Consider the following 10,472-nt stretch of genomic DNA (forward strand, 5'->3'; position numbering starts at 1 on the left):
TCTTTTCCCTGGTACCCGAGACAAAGCCTAACCGAATTCCTAATTGGATCCCATCACTACAGTGGTTGGGTGGTTGGCTAACCATGGGACTAGATGGAGTTAGGCTAGAGTGATGGATCCGTTAAACGAGACTCAATTTCTGTTGTATAGTACGATAGATGAGGTAAATCCTGGATAAAAATTGTTATATGGAAAAGAATCAACGGCTGTGCCTCTCAATGAGGAAAAAAGCATTGGTCTCTATGATCCAAGTACAATCTTCTCCCTGATCTGACTATGGGACTTACGGGTTCGGTCAGATCAATTCAGTTAGTTCAGGCTTTTGACTACGTTAGAGAAAAGTTATCCTGGTGGAATCTCTCGTGCTTTCCGGGTAGGGAAGTTTTTTCGGATTCGGATTTGGAAGAACCGATGGATTAGTCTCTTGTCCGGATATCCGTGGTGGGCGAGGCCCCGAGTGTGGGACCCTGCCCTGTGCAAGAAGTGCTACTTCCGTTGCCAGCACCCCTGAATTCGTTGCGCGGTGGGGACATGGATCTCACAAGTACCTACTTGAACCTTATATGCATGAGTTTAGCCTTTAAACTTTAAGTTTATATCTCTATCTCAATCATCTCAATTTTAAAATAGGTTTGGCAACCTCCGGACATCATGCATGTACAATTTGTGGACCAACACTTGTTTTGGAAAGACCCTCTACACTTAAGAAGGTGGTGTATGACAAACATCATCAATTTCTCCCTCCTTCACATCCCAAGTATGTGTCACATGATGTCTCACCACTTGTGATGAGAGGTAGATATTGGTTTGAGGCATGGAGAAGCACTCCCAATCCACCACCAAATGGGATGTCTAGACACTCAATCTTCTTTCGACTTCCATATTGGTGTGACATAAAGATCAATCATCTCTTAGATCCCACGCATATCTTCAAGGATGCGGAAACAAATATTTAGGACCATTTAATTGGTAAAAGAGATATAAAAGGTGCAAGCAATGACTTACAAAACATTGGATGCCTTTAAAGTGCATGGCCAATTGAAAGTGAGAGTAGCAAAATACTCCTACCAAAGGCACCGTGGGTATTAACCAAGAGGGACTACAATAAGGTGAAAGGTGTGATCGCCTCTTTTCGTACACCAACGGGAGTAATGCATTCGTTGAAGTGTGCCGTCAAAGACCAAAAAGAAAGGAGAGGAGCAATTGTATGGCCTCAAGACACATGATTGGAACAAGATATTACATGTATATAAATATTCTCTTTTTTAATTTCTCTTTGTGGTATGTAATTTGCAAGCTCATATACTAACTTCTATTTTTTTCTATGCATTATTTATTCTTCCAATTGCTATAGTTGGTTGTGGAGAAAATAAGGTGAGAGAGGATATTTACAAAATGGAAAGCTCATATACTAACTTCTATTTTTTTCTATGCATTATTTATTCTTCCAATTGCTATAGTTGGTTGTGGAGAAAATAAGGTGAGAGAGGATATTTACAAAATGGAAAGCTTGGTGAGGTATGAATCTTCTATTCAATTCACTAAGTTATATTACTTATTTGGAATTCTCATGCACTCACAAGTTATGTATTGGTAAATAGTACACATAATTGCTATGTATGTAGGTACATATCATTAAAGGAGATAGATCCTACATCCATTGAGATGGCTCATCTCAATGCTATTAAGGCAGTGTGTATGATCAAGGATAATTTTCCTAGAACAATTCTCACTAGCCAATTGCATCTTATGGTGCATTTGGTTGATGAAGTGGCATTGTGTGGTGTTGTTCATGTTCGATGGATGTTTTTTCTTGAAAGGTTCATGAAAACCTTAAGAGACTTTGTGAGACAAAGAGCAAGGCATGAAGCAAGCATGGCAGAGGGATGGTTGATGCAAGAGTCTCTTGTGTATATCTCAAAACATCTATCTCGCATAGATCCTTCCATGCCACGATTGTGGACCAATGAGGAGGATGACCGACTAATCACTAATGTGCCTCAGGGAAAAGGAAGGCAATGAAAACTGGATGAAGCATTATGCCACAAGGTGAATACATTCTGCATTCTAAATAGTCCCATCATGGAGAAGTGGATTGGGAGATACAAGGATGCAATCAATAGATGAAAGGATGAGAGAAGAGATTTCAAAAGAGCAAATAGATGCTTGCCATTCCCGCCTAGCTTAGAACTCTACTGAATGTGATCAATATAGAATGGCTTTGTATGGCAATATCGATGGCATCGCAAAATGGAGAGATAATCACAAGAGAAGAGCATGAGTATGCAAGAGGATGTGACCTTCAAGTAGGTGCATTCTTCATCTCTATCTCACGTATATACCTTGTTTAATGCACTATACTAAATGGCATGCTTTTGTTTAATGTTAGTACAAACTATATAATGCAATATGGTCAAAGGGAAGGCGGAGCATGTGGATTCTAAAAGAAACACATTTGATTGTGGTGTGATGACAACTTTTGAGCAAGAAAGTTGAGCTAGTAGACATGATACCAATGTCACAGAGGACAATCTGGACTATTGTGGAACTATTCAGAATATTCTTGAGGTTGGATTTAGAGAATTTAGTCTATTCATCTTTGATGTCAAATGGTTCAAGGTGATATATAGAGGTGCTCAAGAAACCGTGAAGAAACATCCAAATGGGTTCTTCCAAATTGATTCCACTAAGTTTTGGAATGATGAGAAAGATACCCTACTACCTCAACACTATCAATAGGTTAGTAACCCAACTAATCTCAAATTAAATCTTGATGTAGTATAATAAAAGTGCAACCCCTTTACTTTGTGATATTAGGTTGTGTTTCATGCCGATCGAATTGATCCAAAGTGGTGGTATGTTATACAAGTTTCCCCTCATTCAAAACATATCTTTTAAGATCAAGATGTGGAGGCCAAATCTCTGAATGAGGTGTAAGTACTATCTCAAATCGGCTCATTGGAAGAAGACGATGAAGAAAACATTTTGGATAGGGCTGATGAAGAGCATGAGAAACATCAATCAGAAGAAGATGATGAGTCACCTATCGAGTCACTTGAGGGCCCTCCTATATAATAGGGGCATGGGGCACACTCAAGGGAGGCTTGGGCTTGGAGGCTTAGGCTATGGTCTCTTGTGTAGAGGTCCATATCTACTCACCTACCATTTCACACTATAGCTACATGCTATTGGATTGGAGTTATACCTCTTGATAGTATGGGACATCAAGGTAGAGGTATTATGTATTTCATTATACTCATGTGTGCATCCCTTGGGCTTGGGGGTGGTTGGGTGGATGAGTTTGTGCCTGATTTATGCATGTTTATGCATAATAATTATCTAGAGAGATCTTAGGGTTTTAACAATTTTGCTACTAAAGGCACTGCTTAGCAGCAAAATTTTGCTGTTATAAAAATTGTGGGGCAGCAAAATTTTGCTATTAGGAGTGCTACTGAGTAGCAAACAGAATCCTCGAATTTTGCTATTAGGAGTGCTACTGAGCAGCGAACAGAATCCTCGACATCCCGATAAAAAAAGCGCTGCGAGAAAATGCTGTTGTGCCCCCGACGTGTTGTAGTGATAGTTGTTACCAAGGACATTGTTTTGGTGAAAGATCTCTATCTTGTGTAACTCTTTTCTAAGTTCTTAATATAAAAAGAAATTTCCTTGAAAAACAAATTATAATCATCATGATTCAAGTCAAATCTCAATTATAATTATGTGTCAATGTAATAATTTGTATGTACCTTTTGATGATTCAAATGTCTTATATATTCAATGAGACCAACATCTTTTTGATGACTTGTTGATTTTGATTTGCTAGCACGGATGATCTTGAGCCTCTTGCTCTCTTTAGAAATTCATCATCATATATAAAAACTTGGTAGAAATGTAAGACATTTAATCGACAAAATACACATAAATCGAATACTAATAGCTCAAAAATTTTCACTAATGTTACCTATTTATTTTCATCACCCTCAAGCATGGATCTCGTCCCCACAAAGGTATCATAAATTTACTATCTTCATGTTCGTTATAGGTGCTATATTTTTTCCCATCTCTGCCAAACCAAGACGGACTGCAATTACTGCAACCTCCTCCTCGAAAGGCAATTGGGTTTCATATCTCCTAGCTCCATTGAACATGTCCTTTAGAATCTCCTTTGCCAGGTAGATACTCAGAGTCCTGGAATCCAAAATCAACTAGGAGGTATTTGTCAACATCTTGCTCTACCCACCCCACATCTACTTCACTATAATTTGCTAAAGAAGCCAAGCAATAGTCTTTCCAAATATTAAAACGATGCCGCATTATGTCTGTTAATAATACATAATCAAATTGGTGTTCCTCCATAGTAAAGCTAGGTATACAAGGATGTGACAAGTCTCCCTATTCACCCTCATTACATTGACTGGCTTCCCATCGGATTATACTCATAGGTGCTACATCCAAAGGGACAAGGAATGTACTAGTCGAAGATGTTTCCTTTTCGGCCTCTTCCCTCTCTTCTCTCCTCTGCTACATCGATAGTCACCTCTTCCTCAACTTCATCATCCTCGATTGGCATTTGACTGCTTGGTAAATCCGCTGCCTATGTCTCAAAATTGTCAATAAAAGGAGATGCATAAAATAAAGAAATCCATAACTGTATTAGAGAAGGAGACACTTATTTGAGTGTATTGGGCCTTTCTCCTCTACTCTAATGACATAGTTGGGGATATTTTCAAGACAACCGCGGTTGAACCTTCTCCTCATGACTTTATCTGTCACGCAAAATCAGATGGATAAACATATCTTTCACCATCTGACATGACGATATTGCCAAAAACAATCTCTTCGTAATCCTGCTTCCGGTCACCGAGAACAATTCGAGAGGTCTTGATGATGTTCTCAAAAGGAAATTCTACATTGAACATTAAGGACAGTTCAGGAGCATGGTGGTTGGCATGTGCATTGTATAAGAACATATATAGCTTTTCTATGCAAGTCTCTTCCGCCTCATCATACGAATACAAGAGAATGTTCAACTCATTTTCCGATATGCCTAAAGAAACATTTCAGGCAATTAGGGCAAGCATGCTTAATACACAAGGGGTCAGTACCAAGTGATAAGGGGCTTACACAATGCTTTGTGAGCCCCTTGTTACTTCGTACTGACCCCGAAAACAAAAGAAAACAAAAGGGGGTCTGTATCAAGAGATAAGGGGCTTACGTGATGCTTACAAGCCCTTGACCTCTTGGTACTAACCTCGATAACAAAATGAAAGAAAAGGGGATCAGTAACACGCTATAAGGCACTACAAGAATATATACTTTGGTGATGGCGATGACGATGGCTTTAGGGGGGGAGCTTGACACCAAGGCAGAGGTTAGATGATGGCCATATAGAGCGATGATGGCGATGCAGAGGGATGATGCAAAGGGCAGAGAGCTCGACACCAAGGTAATGGGAGGACTCTCAAGGAACTCGACACCAAGGCGATGGGAGGGATTTCAAGGAACGCGACATGAATGAATGTCCCGAGGGAGATTCAGGCCATAATAGACCCTTGTTGTGGTCTTAGCACCATGCATGTGGTGTGTATTGATCATAAATGGCATTTATAAGGTCTCACATGCATGAATGACACATCATTATGGTAGGTACTCCTCTTCTATTGGCTCCTATTAGTTAGAGAGCAATCGTGACTATGCAGCGGAGAGAGAGAGAGAGAGAGAGAGAGAGAGAGAGAGAGAGAGAGAGAGAGAGAGAGAGAGAGATTATGAATGAATTCATGAATGACACGTCAATATGGTAAGTACTTCTCTCTTGCATGTGTTTGATTGATTTATTAATTTTTCTCATACCATGTGGTCTTAGCACCACTTATACTGATCATAAGTGGCAACGCATGAATGACACGTTAGAATGGTAGATACTCACTTCTCTCTTGCATGTGTTTGATTTATTTATCATGGTGCTCTATCATACTGATCATAAGTGGCAACGCATGAATGACACGTCAGAATGGTAGATACTCACTTCTCTCCTGCGTGTGTGTTTGATTTATTTATCATGGTGCCCTATTTTTTAACCTCCACATCAATCGCCATCACCATTTTCCTCATCATCAACCTCCCCTATATTAGCCAACGCCATCTCCATTATCTAGTGCATCGCCATCACCAGAGGGGCCACCTCTGGCCTTGAGGGTTCATCACCAACATCTCCTCCCTGTGGTCTCCTACACTGAACCCTCTACATCCCCCCCATCGCATCAAACAAGTATTGTTGACAGTTTTTATCTTAGGATTTATGGGTCGTTATTACCATGCGATTGGGGGCTCGCAAGCATTTCACGAGCTATTTATTCGCTTGGTACTGACCTTATCTAAAGGTATTGCGATTTGTTTACGGTCATGCTAACGGGGTTAGTACCAAGAAATAAGAGGATCATTGGCATCATGTTAGCCCCATATCACTTGCTACTAAACCTGTTAGCGTCATGTTGCTCATAGGGTTAGTGCTAAGTGATAAGAGGCTTGTTGGTGTCTTGATGGCCCCATACCGCTTGGTACTGACCCCCCCTTAGTGTCATGTTTCTCACCTGGTCAGTACCAAGCGATAAGAGGCTCGTTGGCATCTTGTTGGCCTCATATTGCTTGGTATTGATCCCCCTTAGTGTCATGTTGCTCACTGGGTTAGTACCAAGCAATAAGAGGCTCGTTGGCATCTTGTTGGTCCCATATCGCTTGGTACTAACCCCCCTTAGGGTCATGTTGCTCAAGGGATCAATACCAAGCACAATAAGAGGCTCGTTGGCATCCTGCTGGCCCCCTTATCACTTGGTACTAACCCTTAGTGTCATGTTGCTCACCAGGATAGTACCAAGTGATAAGAGGATCATTGACATCTTGTTGGCCCCATATCGCTTGGTACTGACCCCCTTTAGGGTCATGTTGCTCATGGGTTCAGTACCAAGAAATAAGAGGCTTGTTGGCATCCTGCTGGCCCCCGCCCGTTTGCTTGTGGTAATGACCCCCCTTAGTGTCATGTTACTGACCGGGCTAGTACCAAGCAATAAGAGGCTCGTTGTTGGCATCTTGTTGGCCCCATATCGCTTGGTACTGACCCCCCTTAGGGTTGTGTTGCTCATGGGATAACAATACCAAGTGATAAGAGGCTTGTTGGCATCTTGTTGGCCCCATATCACTTGGAATTGACCCCCTTAGGGTCATGTTGCTCACGGACTCCCAAAAAGAGCTTGTTAGAGCAAGGGTTAGCACCAAGAGATAAATTGCCCCCGGGGGGTGGGCATCCGACTAGTCCGTTATCACTTGGTACTAACTCTGAGAAATGTTTTCCGTTGTCATACTAATTGAGTTAAGCTAAAAGATGGCACGTACCAAGAAAACTTCTTGAAGGCAAGGAACAAGGGATCAGACTATGGAGTCGCTGCACATGCAAGAGCTAGGAGAGGAGAAGATATCAAGCCCACACGATAATTTTACAATATAGAGAGAGTGTCATATATGCAGCCTGCAATAACCAGGCTCCCATTTTAGAGGCTTTTTCATGATATTTGTGAACAGTGCGGTAGTGGCATGCATTGGCAAGCATCTATAATTTTGTGTCTCCAGGAAATTACTAAAGACTTGTTGATTGAATTTTTTTGAAGATTAATACTATCTAGCTACCCATGCCCATAGTCTTATGATAATACCGAGGAATTTTAACACACTCTAGACATTGAGGTACAGATTTGATCAGACATGAGTACCTATTTTTGTTAGAGATCATCATATGAGGGAGATCTTGACGGTCTTGCCTCTCCATCCTCATGCAAGGCCAGTTCAGAACACCCAAGCTTCTCACGACAAGGACACCCAATCTCAGACAAGGAGAAGAGAAAAAGAATAACACCCACAAAAGATGTTGCACAACCACAACCAGAGGTAGATGATGCACAGCCACAACCGGACGGAGATGCCCGTGGAGATGAAAATGTTAATGAAGATCCTTTAGATCTTGATGCAACCCGAGAAGCCTATAGGAGATGGATCAAAATTAATTCCCTAGAAGAAGAGAATGCCAGAGAATTAAATGATCTACACACAACTATGCCGGTGAGAGTGGCATTTACAATACAGGACACACGAGTTGTTACTAGCATCAATGCAGAGGATTTGTGTGTTTTGTCGTGGTGTTCTCGGTTCATGGAAGTTACAGATAGAGTTGTACTCGTGACAAATGTACGATGCTTGATTATGTTGTAAGTACCAGCAGACTATTTTTTCACAAATTCTAATTTTAATTTTTATTCACTATTTTCTTTAGGTATGTTCTATCACTTCTACTAGAAAAAGGTATGTTCTATCACTTCTACCAGAAAAAGGTGAAGAATTGTACCTATGATTATGTACCTATGTTATTGATCCCCTCATATCATCCCACTTGCAAAATGACTAGACTTCATTTTTGCATCTCATGGACTGGTTCCAAGTTGTCAACCTTGATTAGGTAGGAATAATTGTCACGGCTTATCACTCACGAACAGTGAATCTCGTGTTAAGTTATAGATTGACATATATTAGGTAGTTTGTATGTGTTTTTTTTATAACACATGTTATGTTTCTTTTTTTAGCAACATTGGATTTTTCTTCTTTATGATATTAGACAAAATACATGTTATTTTGCAAACTCTATTCAAGGACATCATGGTCGCGTTAGAGAGTAAGCTCTATTGACATTTCCCTCTTCCACAAGTATATAGGTTTTTTTGATGCCTCAGATGTGCTCGAAAGTTTGCAAGTGTATTGGAAAATCTACTATTGGAGCCAAATCTTGTTCAAAACATAAAAAATAAAAGGATAAGGGTGCCAGTCTAGGGAGTAGCGACATTTATAGTGTGGCTTTTATAAAGGGAATTGGAAGTGTCAAGGTGTAAATTCCACTATAAGTAACGCTACTTTTTTGATGCTGCATAAGTGATGTTTTAACCCATGATATAGGTGCTGTTAACCCACACTATAAGCATCGTTATAATTGAGGCTATTAGCCCTATTTTAGAGGCGCTTAAAAAAAAATAATGCTATAATCACAGCGATGCTATTAAAAAAATAAACGACACTATAATTTCCGCTTAGTGACATTGAGAGGAATGTTTTTGTTGGCACAGGGAACAGATCTAATTTGTATATACAAACATATCGACATATCAAAATACATGTGAGACATACATTTGAAACATATTAACTCCTGAAAACTTGTTTGTATTAAATCCAAAATGCCATAGAAGGTGAGTTATATCTTTTATAAAGCTAAAATGCTATGATAGGCAAGCTTAAATCCAAAATGCCATAGAAGGCGAGTTATATCTTTTATTAAAGCTAAAATGCTATGATAGGCAAGCTACATCGAGTCTCGAGTTACATTACAGGGAATACATAAAGACAAAGGTAAAACTCTTTAGGTCAGTCTCTCTACTCATCCTCCTCCTCCTTGTCCTCCTCATCATCATCATCGTCCTCATCCTATTCAACAAGAGCCTCTTCTTCATCTTCCTATATCATATAAGATTAAGTAATATTAAAATACAAATTAGATAAGTTTCTAGAAGCTTCTAAAATCAAAAGAATTTAAACTTTTAAAACTTGTTCAAATAATTAACTTACAATGGGCATAGCATGATAGTTCAAGGCGACACCCTGTTGACGCAACCATTAAAGTGTAGCCAAGATCCCATTACGATAACCATAGTTATACTCCTCACGAGAGAAAGAGGGTGGCCCACCATATTTTCTTACATTAAACACACATTAAAAAAGAACAATTTATATAAGTTTAAATTCTTTGAAAACCAAAATTTAGAATATAAAATGTAAAGGGTTCAAATACTTACAAAATGATCCAGGAAAGATGGCCTTCCATCCGATCCAAGATGAGAAGCCCCTCTTTCATGTTGTTGTACTCCCGTTGCTTGAATAGATCGGGGTTTTCACGATATGCATTTTTTACCTTTTTCCAATCTTTATATGATTCTCTTGGTGGCTTGAGACCACCACACTTGATGGCCTTAGAAATCAATGATTTTCTATGACTCACATGTCTCTGCATGGTCATCAAACTATAAGTTGGGTGTGGCACTAGAAATTTTGTCTTCAATACACTTACAATGTTTTTTTAAAACATTATGTTGATTTCTCCAATCAATGCCCCAAATATTTATGAATTTAAGATTTACCAGATGATGCATGCATGCTATGACATGCTCCCCCTTGCTATCCTCAATGATACTCCCATCTGTCCTCATCACATGGTAAGGAAGTGTCGTAGGGTTGTAGGGATTCAAATCAACCAACTGATGTGCCTACAGATCCTCTCATTAGGGAGTTAGAAATGGATTTATTACTACCCCCAAAACAACCACCCCCACTAGAACGATGATGAGAAGAGGTAGACCTCCTATCTGACGAGGATGTGGTACGAG

This window comes from Cibotium barometz, chromosome 53, assembly GCF_041138505.1.
Source record: "Cibotium barometz isolate CiBa-2024 chromosome 53, ASM4113850v1, whole genome shotgun sequence".
Taxonomy (NCBI): Eukaryota; Viridiplantae; Streptophyta; class Polypodiopsida; order Cyatheales; family Cibotiaceae; genus Cibotium; species Cibotium barometz.